The following is a 19,990-nucleotide window of genomic DNA, read 5'->3' on the forward strand; positions in this document are numbered from 1 at the left end:
GGCGTTGGTTCAAGTCCTGGCTACTCCACTTCCAATCCAGCTCCAAGCTAATGCACCTGGGAAAGCAGTGGTAGATGACCCAAGTATTTGGGCCCTGTGCCCACGCAGGAGACTCATAGGAAGCACCTGGCTCCTGGCTCCGGATCGGCCCACCCCTGACCATTGCACCCATTTAGGGAGTGAACCAGTGGATGGAAGTTACCTCTCTGTATCTTCCTCCCTCTCTCTGTAACTCTACCTTTCTAAATAAATCTTAAAAAAAAAAAAAAAAAAAAAGGCTATGGCCTGGGAAAGCAGTACAAGGTGGCACAAATCCTTGGGCCCTTGCATCCATGTGGGAGAACTGGAAGAAGCACTAGGCTACTGGGTTCAAACTGGCCCAGCTCTGGCCATTGCAGCCATTTGGAGAGTGAAGAAGACCTCTTTCTCTGCCTCTACTTCTCTGTAACTCTACCTTTTTTTTTTTTTTTTTTTTTTTTGACAGGCAGAGTGGACAGTGAGAGAGAGAGACAGAGAGAAAGGTCTTCCTTTTGCCGTTGGTTCACCCTCCAATGGCCGCCGCGGCCGGCGCGCTGCGGCCGGCGCACCGCGCTGATCCGATGGCAGGAGCCAGGAGCCAGGTGCTTTTCCTGGTCTCCCATGGGGTGCAGGGCCCAAGCACCTGGGCCATCCTCCACTGCACTCCCTGGCCACAGCAGAGGGCTGGCCTGGAAGAGGGGCAACCGGGACAGAATCCGGCGCCCCGACCGGGACTAGAACCCGGTGTGCCGGCGCCACAAGGCGGAGGATTAGCCTAGTGAGCCGCAGCGCCGGCCTGTAACTCTACCTTTCAAATAAATTTTAAAAACTTAAAAAAAAAAAAATGGTTGCAAAGTAAAGATTATTAAAAACAAAGAAGGGCTAGTAAAAAAACACTGGATTGAACCAGAGATTAAAGATAGAAAAATGCAGAGAATTTAAGAAATAAATGACAATGACAAAGTGAAAACTGAACAAAAATGTGTTGGATTCCCAGAAGGAAAACATGAGAAAATGGGGCAAAAGCAACCTTGAAAAGATACTAAAAATTTTCAAAGCCTGATGAAAATCATTCCAGCACAGATTCAAAAATCTCCACAAACATACAAAGCAAGAATCTTTTCCATGCCTTGGCAAACTTTTATTCTAAGTTTATATTAGCTTCTGACATTTTATCCTTGTACTTAACAATACTGTGAAACATCTCTAGGTCTTTTTTTTTTTTTTTTTAAAGATCTATTTATTTATTTGAAAAGCACAGTGACAGAAAGAGAGGGAGAGTCAGAGAAACAGAGAGATCTTCCATCTGCTGATTCACCCTCAAAATGCCCACAACAGCCAGGCTAAGCCAGGCAACAACCAGGATCCTCGAACTTCATCCTGATCTCTGATGTGGGTGGCAGGGGCCCAAGTACTTGAGCCATCTTCTGCTGCTTCCGAGGGTCCATCAGCTGGAAGCTGGACAGGAAATGGAATAGCGAGGACTCAAACAGGCACTCCAAAAGGGGATATAGGAGTCCGCAAACAGCAGCGTAACTCACTGGTGCCACAATGCCTACCTTGTTCAGAAGATCAAGTTTTTCCTCTGGGACATCCACACATTTTCACTACATCTACTTTGCTCATCTATGTTACAAGTTCACCTTCACTAAGTTCCTTTGGCTACATACCCAGAATCTGTCAACTGGTGGCAATGTCAACACTGCTATTCTCATCTCTTTCTTCCATAACTACATATACCTTATTTTTTTATTTTTTTTTTTATTATTTTTAGAGAGAGAGACAGAGAGAAATGCCCTCTTTTTCTGTTCGTTCACCCCCCAAATGGCTGCTTCGGCCAGCACACTGTGCCGATCTGAAGCCAGGAGCCAGGTGCTTCCTCCTGGTCTCCCATGCGGGTGCAGGGTACAAGCACCTGGGCCATCCTCCACTGCCTTCCTGGGCCACAGCAGAGAGCTGGACTGGAAGAGGAGCAACCGGGACAGAATTTGGCACCCCAACCGGGACTAGAACCCGGTGTGCCAGCGCCGCATGCAGAGGATTAGCCAAGTGAGCTGTGGCGCTGGCCTTCTACATATACCTTTAACTGAAACTTCAATTAAAGATTTTTTTTTTCTTTGCTTCACCTCAGCCAATTTCCACTTTTGGTTATTTTTGTAAAATAGTATTACATGGGCTTAACACTGGGAGAGACAACACAATTACACATTATGTTTTCTGTAAGTAAACTTAGTAACAAGATGTGCACCAATAGGCTGTTAAAGATATGTGAGGGTTGCGGGTGGGAGGGACGTTATGGGGGAGAAGCCATTGTAATCCATAAGCTGTACTTTGGAAATTTATATTCGTTAAATAAAAGTTAAAAAAAATTTTTTAAAAGTAAAAAAATATATAAATAAATTAAGTATACATATAAAAACTTAAAAAAAAAAAAAAAAGATATGTGATCAATAGCCGGCGCCACGGCTCACAAAGCTAATCCTCCGCCTGCGGCGCCGGCACCCCAGGTTTGAGTCCCGGTTAGGGCGCCGGATTCTGTCCCGGTTGCTCCTCTTCGAGTCCAGCTCTCTACTATGGCCTGGGAAGGCAGTGGAGGATGGCCCAAGTGCTTGGGCCCTGCACCCGCATGGGAGACCGGGAGGAAGCACCTGGCTCCTGGCTTCGCTGGCTGTAGCAACCATTTAGGGGGTGAACCAATGGAAGGAAGACCTTTCTCTCTATCTCTCTCTCTCACTGTCCACTCTGTCAAAAAAAAAAGAAAAAAAAGATATGTGATCACGATATACATCCTTTTTGTTTTGTTTTGTTTTAGTATAATGATTTGTGGACTAGAGAACTAGCAATGAAGTTTGTACTTTATACAGTTACTCAGTTAACATATTTTTGAAATCTGAACCATCTTGTTGGATGACTTATTTAACTGTGCTAACTGAAATCTGTATACAGTGAGGCTGTAAAGTGAGGACTTCTAATGCATTAGAATTTACAAAAACTAGAAACTGAGTAAAAGCAAACACTATTAGGCCATATGTAAATAAAAATCAAATTTGCCCTCTTACCAAAGACAGCCGCATAAAACAGTGAAACATATTTTAAGACAAATAATGCCAGCTCATAATCCTTGAAAAACAGAAGGAAACAGATGAGGTGACCCTTGAAATTGCTCCAGGCTTCTACCTGAAGGAACTTTCCAGTCTGCAGGATAATAAAGAAGAAAACAAACAGTAAAACAGGATCACTTGAGGAAAGAGAAGAGAAAACTCCACAAAACCAAGCATAGAACTACAACAGAGCTATAAGCTCAACAACTAAAAACCACACAGAAAATCTGACTTTTCTGTGTTGACAAGCCAGATTACAGAAGCCTAACTGAAAACTCAGGACATTCAGCAGGAGCTCCCAGAAAGCTCACATTTCAGTCGCAGGGATAAACTATGCCAGGGGAAAGGAAAAAAAAGGGGGGGGGGGCGCTACAATAAATCTATTTTTAAAAATAGTTTATGGGGTCAGCTCTGTGGTATAATGGATAAAGCTGCCACTTGCAGTGCCAGCCAGCATCCGATATGGGCACTGGTTCGAGTCCCAGCTGCTCCACTTCTGATCCAGCTCTCTGCTATGGCCTGGGAAAGCAGTAGAGTATGGCCCAAGTCCTTGTGCTCCTGCACCCAACTGGGACACCCAGAAGCAGCTCCTCACTCCTGCCTTCAGATCAGCTCCAGTTGTTGCAGCCATCTGGGGAGTGAACCAGCAGATGAAAGACCTCTCTCTCTACCTTCTCTGTAACTCTGCCTTTCAAATAAACAGATAAATCATAAATCTTAGGGCCGGCACCGCGGCTCAACAGGCTAATCCTCCACCTTGTGGCGCCAGCACACCAGGTTCTAGTCCCGGTCAGGGCGCCGGATTCTGTCCCAGTTGCCCCTCTTCCAGGCCAGCTCTCTGCTGTGGCCCGGGAGTGCAGTGGAGGATGGCCCAAGTACTTGGGCCCTGCACCCCATGGGAGACCAGGAGAAGCACCTGGCTCCTGGCTTTGAATCAGCGCGGTGCGCTGGCCGCAGCGCGCCAGCTGCAGCGGCCATTGGAGGGTGAACCAACGGCAAAAGGAAGACCTTTCTCTCTGTCTCTCTCTCTCTCACTGTCCACTCTGCCTGTCAAAAAAAATCATAAATCCTAAAAAAAAAGTAATAATTAAATCACCCATAATAGCATCAAGCTGACCTGCAAGAAATTAAAAAAAAAAAAAAAGACAAGCAAAACAATTTAAAAATGGGTCAAAGATGTGGACAGACAGATATCTGATGAGGATATACAAATGGACAACAAGCACATGAAACAGCTATAATATCATTGGTCATTAGGAAAAATGAAACTCACAATAATGGAAACTAAAAAAACCCACACACCTGAAAGAGTCCTCACATACTTCACAAGAGAAGCATGCCAGGAGATCTAGATGCACTAGAAGGAGTTTTATCATCAAAGTTCTAGCCAGTCTCAAAAGCTACTGAAGGGGCCAGCACCGTGGCGTAAGCCAGCATCCCATACGGGTGCTGGTTTGAGAACAGGCTGCTCCACTTCTGATCCAGCTCTCTGCTGTGGCCCGGGAAAGCAATAAAAACAAGAAAATGCGTGGGTCCCTGCACCCACATGGGAGACCAGGAAGAAGCTCCTAGCTCCTGGCTTCAGATCAGCCCAGCCAACCATTGTGGCCATTTGGGGAATGAACCAGCAGATCAAAAAGATAGGTCTCAACTGTAACTCTACCTTTCTAAATAAATAAATCTTAAAAAAAAAAAAAAGTGCTATTGAAGCTGGTGCTGTTGTTGTGATGCACAGGTCAGGCTGCCACTTGCAACCCTGACATACTGTGTTTGAGCCCTGGCTGATCTGAATCCTGCTAACGTGCCTGGGAAGGCGGTGGGGTGATGGTCCAAGTACTTGTGCCTAAAACCCATGTGGAAGACCAGGATGGAGTTCTTGGCTCCTGACTTCAGCCTAAACCCAGACCTGGCTGTTGCTGCCAACTGGGGTGTGAACCAGCAGATGAAAGATCTCTCTTTACCTGTCTTTCCCTCATCTCTGTCACTCTCCTTTCAAATAAATATTTTTTTTTAAGATTTATTTATTTGAAACACAGAGTTACAGAGACACAGAAGCAGAGAGAGAGGAAAAAAGAGGTCTTCTATCCACTGGTTCACTCCCCAAATGGCCACAATGGCTAGAGCTAGGCTGATCCAAAGCCAGGAGCCTGGAGCTTCTTCCGAGTCTCCTACATGGGTGCAAGCGCCCAAGCACTTGGGCATCCTCTGCTACTTTCCCAGGCACATTAGCAGAGAGCTGGATCGAAGTGGAGCAGCTGGGACTCAAACCAACACCCATATGGAACGACGGCACTATCTATAGACAGCGGCTTTACTTGCTATACTACAGTGCCTGCCCCATAAATAAATCTTAAAAAAAAAAAAAAAAGTTATTGAAGCTACACAAAACAAGCTTACAACAGAAAACAATAAGTGTTGACAAGAATGTAGAAAAACTGGAACACTTGTTCACCGCTCGTGGGAATATAAAATGGTTCAGCAAATGTGAAAAACAGTTTGGGAGTTCCTCAAAAAGTTCAACACAGACCTACCATATAACCACTCCCTGTAATTCTACCTCTGGGCATATACCCAAAAGAACTGAAAACAGGTACTCAGACAAATGCCTGTAGATTCATATTCATTGCAGCATTATTCAAAAGAGCCAAAAAGTGGTAACAGTCCAAATGTTACATGTGAATATATAAACAAACTGTAGAATACATATACAATGGGATATCATCCACAAAAACAAAGTATCTTAAAAATATGTTATATGAAAGATGCCAGACACAAAATACCATATTGTAGGCTTACATTTATATGAACTATCCAGGATAGGTAAATCTGTATAGACAGAATGCAGACTGGTGATTATTAGGAGCTGAAGGGAGGGAATGGAGAGAAATTGCTTAATGGATGAGGGGTTTAATACTTAGAATGGTGGCAGTATTTTGGAACTAGACAGAGGCAGTGATTGCAATAGCATTGTGAATGCACAAGATGCCACAGAATTTTTCACCTTAAAAATGGTTAATTTTGGGGCCGGCGCTGCGGTACAGGTTGATCCTCTGCCTACAGTGCCAGCATCCCATATGGGCACTGGTTCTAGTCCTGGCTGCTCCTCTTCTGGTCCAGCTCTTTGCTGTGGCCTGGAAAAGCAGTGGAGGATGATTCAAATGCTTGGACCCCTGGACCTGTGTCGGAGACCTGGAGGAGGCTCCTGGCTCCTGGCCTCGGGTTGGCCCAGCTCTGCCCATTGTGGCCATTTGGGTAATGAACCAGCAAATGGGAGACCTTTCTCTATCTCCCTCTCACTGTCTATAACTCTACCTCTCAAATAAATAAATATTTTTTTCAAAATTGCTTTAGGGGCCGGCATTGTGGAGAGCAGCAGATAATGCCACAGCCTGCAGTTCCAGCATCCCATATAGGCACCAATTAGACCAATTCGAGTCTTAGCTGCTTTTTTTTTTTTTTTAACAGGCAGAGTTAGAGAGAGACAGAGAAAGGTCTTCCTTCCGTTGGTTCACCCCCCAAATGGCCACTACAGCCAGCGCGCTGCACCGATCCGAAGCCAGTAGCCTGGTGCCTCCTCCTGATCTCCCATGTGGGTGCAGGGCCCAAGGACTTGGGCCATCCTCCACTGCCATCCCGGGCCACAGCAGAGAGCTGGACTAGAAGAGGAGCAACCGGGACAGAATCCAGCGCCCCAACCGGGACTCAAACCTGGGGTGCCGGCGCCGCAGGGAGAGGATTAGCCAAGTGAGCTGCAGCGCCGGCCACAGCTGCTCTACTTCTGATCCAGCTCTCTGCTATGGCCTGGGAAAGCAGTAGAGGATGAACCAAGTAATTGGGCCCCCGCACCCATGCATGGACACTTAGAAGAGGCTCCTGGATCCTGGCTGCAGAATGGTACAGTTCTGAGGAGTGAACCAGCAGATGGAAGATATCTCTCTCTCTCTCTGCCTCTCCTTCTCTGTGTAACTCTTTCAAATAAATAAACAAATCTTATTTTTTTAATTTTTTATTTTATTTCTTTATTTTTTGACAGGCAGAGTGGACAGTGAGAGACAGAGAGACAGAGAGAAAGGTCTTCCTTTTGCCGTTGGTTCACCCTCCAACGGCCACCTCAGCCGGTGCATTGCGCTGATCCGAAGCCAGGAGCCAGGTGCTTCTCCTGGTCTCCCATGGGGTGCAGGGCCCAAGGACTTGGGCCATCCTCCACTGCACTCCCGGGCCATTAGCAGAGAGCTGGCCTGGAAGAGGGGCAACCGTGACAGAATCCGGCACCCCGACCGGGACTAGAACCCGGTTTGCCAGCACCGCAGGCGGAGGATTAGCCTATTGAGTCGCAGTGCCGGCCAATATACATTCTTTTCATACTTCCTACTTTCCCACAACAGTCCTTAAGAGGGATCATAAGGGTCGGCACTGTGACACAGCTGATCAGCAGTGCCGGCATCCCATATGGGCACCAGTTCATGTCCAGCTGCTCCACTTTAGATCCACCTCCTTGTTTATGTCCTGGAAAAGCAGTGGAAGATGGCCCAAATCCTTGTGCCCCTGTACCCACATGGGGACCTGAAAGAAGCTCCTGGCTCTGGCCTGACACAGCCCCGCCTATTGCAGCCATTTGGGGAGTTAACCAGTGTACAAAAGATCTCTTTCTATCTCTTATTCTCTCTCTAACTCTGACTTGCAAATAAATAATTTTTTAAAGATTTTATTTATTTATTTGAGAGGTAGAGTTACAGACAGTGAGAGGGAGAGACAAAGTCTTCCTTCTATTGGTTCATTCCCCAGATGGCCACAATAGCTGGAGCTTCGCTGATCCGAAGCCAGGAGCCAGGTGCTTCTTCATGGTCTCCCATGTGGGTGCAGGGGCCCAAGGACGTGGGTCATCTTCTACTGCTTTCCCAGGCCATAGCAGAGAACTTGATTGGAAGAGGGGAAGCCAGGACTAGAACCGGCACCCATATGGGATGCCGGCGCCGCAGGCAGAGGATTAACCTACCATGCCACGGGGCCGGACCCCACAAATAAATAATCTTAAAAAAAAAAATAGAACAAGGGTCCAAAAAAAAGTGCCATAAAATAAATTCAAAGGATGGAGCTTACATAGATTATGCTATTGACTGGCATATACCAATATCAAAGAGAAACTAGAATGTAAGATGGAATAGGTACATTCTCTTCTTTCTCTCTTACTGAATGCAGTTACTACAAATGGACAGAGAAGCAAGCACTTAGCCCAGTGGTTAAGACACTAATGTTCCTTATCAGAGTATCTGGGTTTGATTTCCAGCTCCAGCTCTTGACTCCAGCTTTCAGCCACTGCAGACCCTGGGAAGCAATAACAATTATTCAAGTAACTGGGCTCCTGACACCCATGTGGGAGACCAGGATGGTGTTCCCAGACCAACCATATCCATGGTAGGCATTTAGGAAATGAAAATGAACCAGCAGATGGGACAGACATCTTGCTTTCTCTCTCTCAAATAAATTTTTTTAAAAATTAAGAAATGGACAAAACATATGGGCAGCGACCTGAGATCTCTGTAAAGTAAATACTAGTAGATGGATTAGGGAATTTTGACATAGCACTGAACCAAAAATAAATTTACCTTTTTATCATTTCTTCAATATCCACCAGTCTGGCCTGCAGCCTCAAAGCCAAAAGTAGGTTATCAGGAGTAAGGAGAGCTCTAGCACTAGCTCAATAAATGAAGAAAGGGTACCCTAACACTCAGAGAATGGAAGAAATCTCCCATTTTTCTTTAAAATTCTCAACATTCCCTCAAGCAAACCCATAATGAAAGCCACAGAAGATGCACAGACCCATAGGAGCCTAGAATTCTGAAGGAAAGCTTCCTCTTTTATCAGAGAAGTTGTGATCCTAAAACAGTGACAAAACCCCATTGCTTTTCCCACTGCTTAGCCCCAGATGCAATAACAGATGCAAATATAAAGTCCTAGCTTTCTGGCTCCAGGACTGAAAAAAGGAGCCGCCTTCTCCAAAGCCAGATGATAGCACCAAGGAAATTGGGGAGAGGAAGAAACTCAGGATAGAAACCCCATAAAGTGATGAGCAAACTTCCATAATCTCTCTCAAGCTGCCCACGAATAGACATAACCAAAATAGTAAGTCAGACTTTGAGAACTGAACTACAAGAAAGACTTCCACTCAGATCCCTGGGGCACATACCTGGGATAGATCTCAATAACACTGCAAAGGCTTTTTCAAAATGGAAGACATTAAAATCACAGAAAGTTGTTTGAACCTGTAAGCTGATCATAACCATGTTGAACACCTGCTACAACAAACACATCAACATACTCAAAGGGATTTAAACAAAACTCAGTCTCATAATCTTACAAACATGAAGGGTACAATCCCAAAATGACATCACACCAGAAAGGAGAAATTTTTCAATTTGCGTCAACATATTCCAATATCAAAATGGCAGACTTTGGAATGAATCTTAAAGTCAAAAACTTTAGGGGCTGGCACTGCGGCATAGTGGATTAAGCCATTGCCTGCAGCGTCAGCATCCCAAATGGGCACTGATTGAATTACCGACTGCTCCACTTTTGATCTGGCTCCCTGCTAACACACCTGGGAAAGCAACGGAAGATGGCCCAAGTGCTTGGGCCCCCACACCCATGTGGGAGATACAGAAGAAGCTTCTGGCTCCTGGTTTCAGCCTGATCCAGCCCCAGCCATTGTGATCATTTGGAGAGAAAACAAACGGATGAAAGCTAACTCCTGTGTCTGTGTGTCTGTCCGTCCATCTCTCTCTGTAGTTGTCATCTTCTTCATCTCTCTCTCTCTCTGTAACTCTTTCAAATACATTAATTTTTAAAGAGTCAAAGACTTTAATATAATTGGATGTTAGACCAACAATTAAGGGCAAATGTTTTTCAAAGAAAGAATCAGCAAAGAAACAACAGACACAAGGAAGAACCAAATGGAAATGTTATGAACTGAAAATAATTGAAATTTTAAAACTCATTGGAAGGGCTCAACAACAGCATGGAGATTATAGACCAATATCCTCATGAACATAAAGGTAAACATTCTCAAAATACTGGCAAAAAAAAAAAAAAAATCCAGCAACTTATAAAAAGGATTATACACCATGACCAAGTGGGATTTATCCCAGGAATGCAAAGGCAGCTGCCTTGAGTCCCAAACATGTTCTAATGCCTGCCTATAGGCCATGGCAGAGCCTGACTGTGCATCTCCCTCTTCAGGTCCAGGAGCCAGCTCTATACCTTTAATAGCAGTCCTTTTTTGCTTAAGGGGGAAATGAGGTGATATGTTACTTGAAACCAAAAGTACTTGATGGAAACAGAAATATAATTCCAAATGAGTATTATCCCAGGAGTAGACAAAATAGGAAGCTATACTTATTCCAACAATGCCATGAATGCTCAGAAGAAAAAAAAAATTAAGCCTTCCAAAATGAAATTGGATGACTTAATGAGAAATAAATGAATCCCTGCTTTTTAAGTTTATAATCTAGGGACCAGCGCTGTAGCACAGCAGGTTAAAGTCCCATCCTGCAGCATCAGCATCCCACATGGGTACCGGTTCAAGACTTGGCTGCTCTACTTCCAATCCCGCTCTCTGCTATGGCCTGGGAAAGCAGCAGATGATGACCCAAGTTCTTGGGCCCCTGCACCCACATGGGAGACCCCAAAGAAGCTCCTGGCTCCTGGCTTCAGATGAGCCCAGCTCCAGGCGTTGTAGCCACTTGGGAGAGTGAATCAGAGGATGGAAGAGCTCTCTCTCTCTGCCTCTGCCTCAACCTGTCTGTAATTCTGCCTTTTAAATAAATAAATCTTAAAAAAAAAAAAAAAAAGATATTTCTAACAGTACCTTACAGCAACAAAATTCCACAACTCTATGATTGAAGTACATCTACAATACTTCCAATATGAATTTTTAAATATAAATTATTAGTTTCACTATGAAAATTTGGACTAAAAGAATGGATATCCTTTTAAACAAGAAGCGGAGTGAGGAGGCTCCTGATGCTTAATTTAGAACTGTTAAAATTCAAACTTGGCTCCCTGTAAAATAAATTTTATTCATTATTACTTATTTAGTATGCAATTAGTCAAATATAACACTCTGATAAACTAGAATTTTGAGCAAACAAATGCTTTAAAATTCTAATAACTAGGCATAAGCAGTAAATTATTCTTACTTGAATTTCTACTGCTGTGTAGAGCAGGGTTACTAAGTACATAATTACATAAAAGAGCCACCCAACTTCCAAAGGAGCCATTCCAGTGAATTGTGTAAATAATATGCTTTAAAAAAACATAACCTCCTCACATATGAATTTAGATTTTCCAGATATGGAGTAGCTGTGTACCTGTGAGACTAGAAAACAGTCTTTAAAAGGCCTTCCTAATTATGAATTTACCAGAGAGACTAGAATGACCCAAAGCAAATTAATACAGTCTTTTTTTCATAACTTTCTATAAAACATTTTCACTATTACTTCAGTCCAGAAACAAAAGATCTTAAAAGTCACTGGCCTAAGAACTACACAGTACAAAACAACAACCAGATTTCTCTAACGTCGACATTCAGGTTTGTTTCATTACTAAATATTTGTGTTTTATTTTTCTTTCACTGGTATCAACACGGTAATTTCTAACTATCTGGCCTGTGGTTGATTTTATGGTCAAATTGTTGATGTGGAAGAATAAAATAAGAAGCCGGCGCTGCAGCTTACTAGCTAATCCTCCGCCTGCGGCGCCAGCACACCAGGTTCTAGTCCCGGTTGGGGCGCCAGTTCTGTCCTGGTTGCTCCTCTTCCAGTCCAGCTCTCTGCTGTGGCCTGGGAAGGCAGTGGAGGATGGCCCAAGTGCTTGGGCCCTGCACCCATGTGGGAGACCAGGAGGAAACATCTGGCTCCTGGCTTTGGATCAGCGCAGCGCCAATCGTGATGGCCATTTTGGGGGGTGAACCAACGGAAAAGGAAGACCTTTTTCTCTGTCTCTCTCTCACTGTCTAACTCTGCATGTCAAAAAAAAAAAGGATAAAATAAGAACAATTGTTTTCAATCACACAACAGCAGCAGGGCATCACAATAATGCCTAGATGCTGCACGTTTTCAGTACCAAAAAATTATTTTAGTGCCCACCTACAGGAAATCAACTTAGAAAGCAAATTTATGCACATAACCAAGTGGTATCTTTATTCTACCACAACAGAACAAAAGGTAAAGGTGCTCACTTTCTTGCCACATTATTAAAAATCACCTTGTACTAAGTAAAGATAACTCCCATATTTTGAAGTACTCATTTACTTGGTAAGTGTAAAACTACAATTTCCTCAGATTTTCTTTATAGGTGTTCTATATATAGGATAATGGGACATAATGGGTTAAAGACCTTTTAAATCATCCCACACACAAAAAAAATCTTTGGTTATACTGGAATTTCACTGTATTAAACTCAAGTTAAATCCCATTGCAATAAGCTCTAAGGGACTGTCCAAATTCTTTTATTGCCCTAGAATTTATTGCATTAAATATTATTTGAAATAACTAGGCCACCAGCTGAGGCCTGGGAATCATGGGGTTACACAACAATTGTTGATGATGTGAAGTTGGCCTATACACAAATTTCAAATGATCACAGAGCTCACGGGGAGGATTAGGCTTTATGTATTTCTGAGAGATGCAGAGTATGGAAGGAAGAGGAGGAGTAGGAGAGAGGAAAAGAGGAGGAGAAAAGAAAACGAAAGAGGAGGTGAAGCAAGCTTCCATTTTGGTGAATAGGCATTTGCAACACTCTTATTTTTCCCCCAGAGGGATTTACACATTTGTTCATAGCAGTTGCTATGACTCAACAGAGGCTGGTGTCATGTTAATAATCCACATATTAAGGCCAGGCTGACTGCCATATGAGACATCAGAGCTCTTGTCCCTCATTTCCCAGGCAAAAAGAGCAAAAGAAGTCACAGAGTAAAATCCTTTGATAGAAAGAGGAGACAACCCCTCACACTAGCATATGGATCATCCTCCACAGATACGTCTGCTCTAACAATGAGTTCAAAGAGGAGCTTTCTGGGGCTTGCGTCTTAAGGAGAGGGAAGCTCCGCCATGAAAGGATCCCCTGTTATCAAACGGTATTTCAATGACTGCAAAACAAGTGTTCAGCCCTCTCGGGCACTCCTCAATTTAACTTTCATGTAGGAGTAGGGAAGAAAAAATTACTTGCTCATTAGAAAGAGAGTAAGTGCCTACATAAATAAATGCAACCATATTACATCTGATTTCCTGGGCACCACAGACAGAACGAAACCCGTCTTCAACAGTGTGTTTACTTCACTATTTGCAAATCGCTGACTGATTGGCAGCTACAATATATGAAATAAATAACCATTTCAAAGACCAAGTGTCATAGAAGAAAAGTAAACATTATCTCCCGTCCCGATCCAGTTTACGGAATTTAGCAGGAGAATAGGTTTATTGGTTATTTGATTGCTTGATATGTTGTGAAGACATTTTCTGTGATAGTGTGGTTATTACTGAGGTTAGATAAGAAATTCTCCTTTCTCTCAGGACATTAGTATTAAGAGTTACTTATTCACAAGAAGGATCCAAAATGAGTATTTCTAAGGCAAGTGAAATGTGACAAGAAATTGTGGAATGGGGAGTGATGAGTATACCTAATAATTTTTTCTTCCAAGAAAATAGAGTACTTGGATCTTTCAATCCAATTTATCACAAGCCAAGATGTAAAGTAGTAAATCTCAAATGCACAACCTGATGATATTGCCCACTTTTAAATAGCAATATAAAAATCAACACACCAAATTTTAATGTAAATGTTTTCACAGATTCAAAAACTAGCTTTAAAAACTTGTATTCAAGAATAAACTAGGCCGGCACCATGGCTCAATAGGCTAATCCTCCGCCTGCAGCGCTGGCACACCGGGTTCGAGTCCCGGTTGGGGTGCTGGATTATGTCCTGGTTGCCCCTCTTCCAGGCCAGCTCTCTGCTGTGGCCCGGGAGTGCAGTGGAGGATGGCCCAAGTGCTTGGGCCCTGCACCCGCATAGGAGACCAGGAGAAGCACCTGGCTCCTGGCTTCGGATCAGCGTGGTGTACCGGCCACAGCAGCCATTGGTGGGGTGAACCAACGGAAAAGGAAGACCTTTCTCTCTGTCTCTCTCTCTGTCTCTTCTCTCTCTCACTGTCCACCTCTGCCTGTCAAATAAATAAATAAATAAATAAGAAAAAAAGAATAAAGTAGAAGAAAGAGATTGAAATCCATACACTGTCACATTCTAATGACACAATAGCTAGGCACAATGGAATATGGGCACTTATAATCAGCTTTCATTTTCAAACTCCTTTACAAAATGTTAGCTAACTTGTTAGTGCAATCTTTGAATTCAGTGGGCATCTGAAACATTAAATAGCCTAAGGTGTGTAACGTTAACTCTTGAGTCATAAATGACCTACTACCATTAAATAGTACAAAAAGAAACGAGATTTTTACAAATCCTTCAAAAACATAAAATCACTCTAGTTGTCTCTCCTCCCCCTCCTCCAACTTTTTCTGCTTTTTAAAGAGGTTTTGAGAGGGCATTGTGGCACAGGGGGTTAAGCTACCCACCACTTGTGACAACTACATCCCACAGAACACTGCCTGGTTACAGCCCTGACTCCTTCGCCTCCAATCTAGCTTCCTGCTAATATATCCTGGGGATCAGTAGATGATGGCTCAAGTGCTTGGGTCTCTGCTACACACATGAGAGACCCAGATAGAGTTATGGACACTGGCCCAACCCTGTAATCAGGTAGTGAATCAGCGAATAGAAGCTTGCTGTCTCTCACTCTCTGTCACTCTGCCTTTCAAGTAGATAAAAATAAATTTTAAAATAAGCATTTAAAGATTTATTTCCTAAATGCATGTGAAAGTTCAGATTTTGGTTAGTGAGACAAAGCAATGAGGCTATTTGTGAAAATCAACTTATGTATAAGCAAAATCAACATCGATATTTGAATTCTGACTAAAAATACTCAATGAACTACTTTAAAATACTGTTCTTATAGCTGATCAAAATTATTTCTTGTGACACTTCTTTTTCTTCTTATTTTTTTTAATTTATTTGACAAACAGAGTTAAACACAGAGAGAGAAAGGTCTTCCTTCCGTTGGTTCACCCCCCAAATGGCCACTACGGCCGGAGCTACGCCAATCCGAAGCCAGGAGCCAGGTGCTTCTTCCTGGTCTCCTCTGCGGGTGCAGGGGTCCAAGCACTTGGGCCATCCTCCACTGCCCTCCCGGGCCATAGCAGAGAGCTGGACTGAAAGAGAAGCAACCGGGACTAGAACCTGGTGCCCATATAGGATGCCGGCGCCGCAGGCGGAGGATTAACCTAGTGAGCCATGGCGCCGGCCCCATGACTTATGTTTATACCACAGTTTTCAACTATTCAAAAAGAACATTAAATAAGAGGAGTTCTATGAAAAGGCAATGGGCAGGGGCTGGCGCTGTGGCATAGCAGGTAAAACCACTGCCTGCAATGCCGGCATCCTAAATGGGCACCAGATTGAGTCACGACCGCTCCACTTCCCATCCAGCTCTCTGCTATGGCCTGGCAAAGCAGTGGAGGATGGCCCAAGTCCTTTGACCCCTAAACCTGGATGGGAAACCCAGAAGAAGCTCCAGGCTCCTGGCTTCAGATTGGCGCAGCTCCAGCCATTGTGGCCATCTGGGTAGTGAACCAGCAGATGGAAGACTTTCTCTCTCTCTCTCTCTGCCTCTGCCTCTCTGTAATTCTGCCTTTCAAATAAATAAATAAATCTTTAAAAAAAAAAAAAAGGCAAAGGGTAATGACATCAGTGTAGGTAACTTGTGCTCAGGTAATTTTCATCCATTTGCACTTAAATGTGGATGAAAATATTGGAATTTAGGCAACTAAATTTTTAGACAAAATCTGAAGTTTTATGGTTATTTATGTGTCCAGTCTTGCAGAACTCCATCTTCCTCCACCTCACTTTAATACACTGTTACTAGGATACTTCTTTTACACAGTACTACCAACGAGCAGATCAATACTCTAATACAGAGATGCCAATTCCATTACCACAAAGCTGTGTGCAAGAAGACAGCTGCTGAACAAAGAACACAGCTTTCATCAGGTTTCTTCCTAACACACCTCCATTCCATTGCAATGGAACTTCCTGCAATGGTGGGCATGTAGAAGTTGAGAAAGAAATAACAGCAGTTAAAGTAACTCTTAAGAAGCTTTGATTAAAGGCAAAGTTTGAAAGATACAACTAAAACATATTCTGTTACACCTACAGAATGCTTATCATTTATTCTCAAATCCATCTTTTCACATGAAACCACAATGCTGCACCTGATGCTTTACATACCGCCACAACACAAGATTTTTACACTGCAGTTCAACATGTACAACTGAAATCAGACAACAGATCATATAAAATGTGAAAATCAAGCCCTGGCTAAGAAACGGAGGAAAGAGAAAAGAACAAAAGGAAAACATTCTACTATTTTAAAAGTCATTTTCAGTAAAATTTTCTAATTTCAATTTCTTTCTAGATTTGCTACTAAGAATCTTTGTTCATGAATTTTCATAGTTAATACATCTGTTTTTCCTTTAGATCATTTATGACCTGAGGCAATAAAACCAAATTGATATATAACTAGAAAAGGCACAGATCTGTTTAGACACAATGGGACTAACAACTTATAGCACCAAAGGGGCTTAATTCTTATCTAAAACCAATTCTCCTTGTCTTTTCTTACAATGTTTACTTTCAATGGACTAAAGCTGCAATACATCCTTTCTAGACCAGCTTTAATCATTTTCACAACTATGGTTGCTATGACAACAGGATGCAGCTTAACTGTGCTGTTTTCAGTTTCCCCATTTGAGTTGCCATGACAACACAATCATTCTGCCTTTCTCCAATACATATCAACTTTATTTGAGGACTGTATTCTTAAGGACACTGGATTTCTCCATGAAAATAGCAACCAACAGAATACAAAAATTTTGTTTAAACAACCTAACACCCTATTTTAAAATCTTTTGAGGGGAAAACTTACTTTGATGGGGACTTTTATCCTACAAAAATAAACATCAACAAATCCTAATATCTGCTGAAATTTAAAGACTACCATAATTAATAACTGATTTTTGTATAGACATCCCCAAGCAAAAGACAGCAATACCATCATGATTATATGAGCTTTGGGAAAGTGTCCATTAAATATCTGTCCCAACCAGAATAATCGAAAATAAACAGAGTTCTGGCTGGCGCCATGGCTCAATAGGCTAATCCTCTGCCTGAGGCTCTGGCACCCCGGGTTCTAGTCCCGGTCGGGGCGCCGGATTCTCTCCCGGTTGCCCCTCTTCCAGGCCAGCTCTCTGCTGTGGCCCAGGAGTGCAGTGTACTTGGGCCCTGCACCCGCATGGGAGACCAGAAGAAGCACCTGCCTCCTGGCTTTGGTTTGGCGCAGCACACTGGCCGTGGGGCCATTTGGGGGGTGAACCAACGGAAGGAAGATCTTTCTCTCTGTCTCTCTCTCTCTCTCATCTAACTCCGCCTGTCCAAAAAAAAAGAATGAACAGAGTACTATACCACACACTTTGCTTTGGCAATTCAACATCATTTGTTAAGAGAACGACATAGAGAGCAGAGGGTTGTATACTAGCTAAATTCTATTCAAAATTCTTTATATCACATTCAGGCTTTTCTGTCATAGAAGAATCCTGCAAAGATTCTGGGATAAACTGTATATTCATAAAAAATTAATAGAAAATATTAAAGAAAAGCATTTATTGTTCAAAATTGGTAATATAAAATTTTTAAATATACTTTGTGGGCCAGTGTTGTGGTGTAGCAGGTTAAGCCGCCATTTGCTGCTCCAGTATCCCACATGGGCACTGGTTTGAGTCCAGGCTGCTCCACTTCTGATCCAGCTCTTGTTTTACGCCTGGGAAAGCAGCAGAAGAAGACCCAAGTGGTTGGGCCCCTGCACGCATGTGGGAGGTCTTAAAGAAGCTCCTGAGTTCTGGCTTCGACCTGGCTCAGCCCTAGCCGTTATGGCCATCTGGGGAGTGAACCAGCAGATGGAAGCTTGCTTGCTCGTTCAAGCTCTCTCTCTTTTTCAGTTCACTTCCAAAATGGCTATAAATGGCCAGAGCTGGGCCAAAGCCAGGAGCCTCTTCCAGGTATCCCATGTAGGGGCAGGGTCTCAAGCACTTGAACCACCTTAGCTGATCTTCTCAAGCACATCAGCAGGGAGCTGGATTGGAAGTGGAGCAGCTGGGACTTGAACCAGCACCCACATGGGACACTGGCGCTGCAGATGACAGCTTAACCTGCTGTGTCACAGTACCAGCCCCAAAAGTGTGCTTTTTAAAGAACTCAATTGTTGGGGTAGTGCTGTGGTGTAGTGAGCAAAGCTGCCACCTGCAGTGCTGGCATCCCAAATGAGCGCTGGTTCAGTTCGTGGCTGCTCCACTTCTGATCCAGCTCTCTGCTATGGCCTGGGGGAAACAAGTGGAGGATGGCCCAAGTCCTTGGGACTCTGTGCCCATGTGGGAGACCCGGAAGAAGCTCCTGGCTCCTGGCATCGGATCGGTGCAGCTCTGGCCATTGCAGCCACTTGGGGAGTGAACCAGCGGATGGAAGACCTCTCTCTTTGCCTCTCCTTCTCTTTGTAACTCTTTCAGGTAAATAAATAAATCTTTAAAAAAAAAAAACTCAATTGTTAAAACTCATTGTTATATCAGTAATTTGCTGTATATTAAAGCTTTGAAAATGTAAAAGATTATCTTGACAATCTTAAAATCACTAGGTTCAGATCCTTTATTGATCTGATCAGCTAATGAAAATTTACTAAAAACTTCTCCCAGGGTATTGTCATACACATACACACTAACACACACACACACACACACACACGGGGGGGGGATTTCAAACTTATTAGAAAATTGTAGTGAAAGTATGAGTTAAATTTCATGCCAACAAATTTACATTCATGCATAATTTTTATAGTATACACAGAGTCCACCTATTATGAAAAAAATTCTGCACCAAAATTCATAGATTTTATTTACTTGTATTTATTTATTATAATTTGCAAAACAGAGAAAGACAAGTGAAAGACAGCTTCCATATGTTCGTTCACACCCCAAATGCCTGCAACAGCTTGGGGTGTATCAAACCAAAGCCCAAGACGAGGAACTCAATCCAGGCCTCCCAGGTGGGTGGTAGGGACCCAACTACTTGAACCATCATTGCTGCCTCCCAGGATATCTGGAACTAGTAGCCACAGACAAATATCCAACCCAGGCATCCCAAGGGGGACATGGGCATACTAACAAGCATGGCTTTTTTTTTTTTCTGCATTTTATCTTTATTTTTTAGAAGGTTTTTATTTAATGAATACAAATTTCAAATGTACAACTTTTAGGAATATAGTGGTTCTTCCACCCATTCCCACCTTCTCACCCCACAAGCATCTTAATCATTAGGCCAAATGCCTACCCTAAACTCTTTTTTTTTTTTTTTTTTTTTTTGACAGGCAGAATTAGACAGTGAGAGAGAGACACCCCCCAAAATGGCTGCTACGGCTGGCACGCTACGCCGATCCAAAGCCAGGAGCCAGGTGCTTCCTCCTGGCCTCCCATGCGGGTGCAGGGCCCAAGCACTTGGGCCATCCTCCACTGCCCTTCTGGGCCACAGAAGAGAGCTGGACTGGAAGAGGAGCAACCAGGACAGAACTGGTGCCCCAACCAGGACTAGAACCTGGAGTGCCAGCGCCGCAGGCAGAAGATTAGCCTAGTGAGCCTTTTTCCATGAACTTTTTGAAGTTC

The 19,990-nt window shown here is 43.3% G+C and overlaps 1 protein-coding gene across 20 annotated transcripts in view; it reads right to left on the reverse strand.

The window, feature by feature from the left end:
* BTRC (beta-transducin repeat containing E3 ubiquitin protein ligase) overlaps positions 1-19,990 on the reverse strand; it is a 224,338-nt gene that overhangs the window by 160,739 nt on the left and 43,609 nt on the right. The window lies entirely within an intron of this gene.

The sequence above is a fragment of the Oryctolagus cuniculus genome, chromosome 15 (genome assembly GCF_964237555.1).
Source record: "Oryctolagus cuniculus chromosome 15, mOryCun1.1, whole genome shotgun sequence".
In the NCBI taxonomy this organism is placed as follows: Eukaryota; Metazoa; Chordata; class Mammalia; order Lagomorpha; family Leporidae; genus Oryctolagus; species Oryctolagus cuniculus.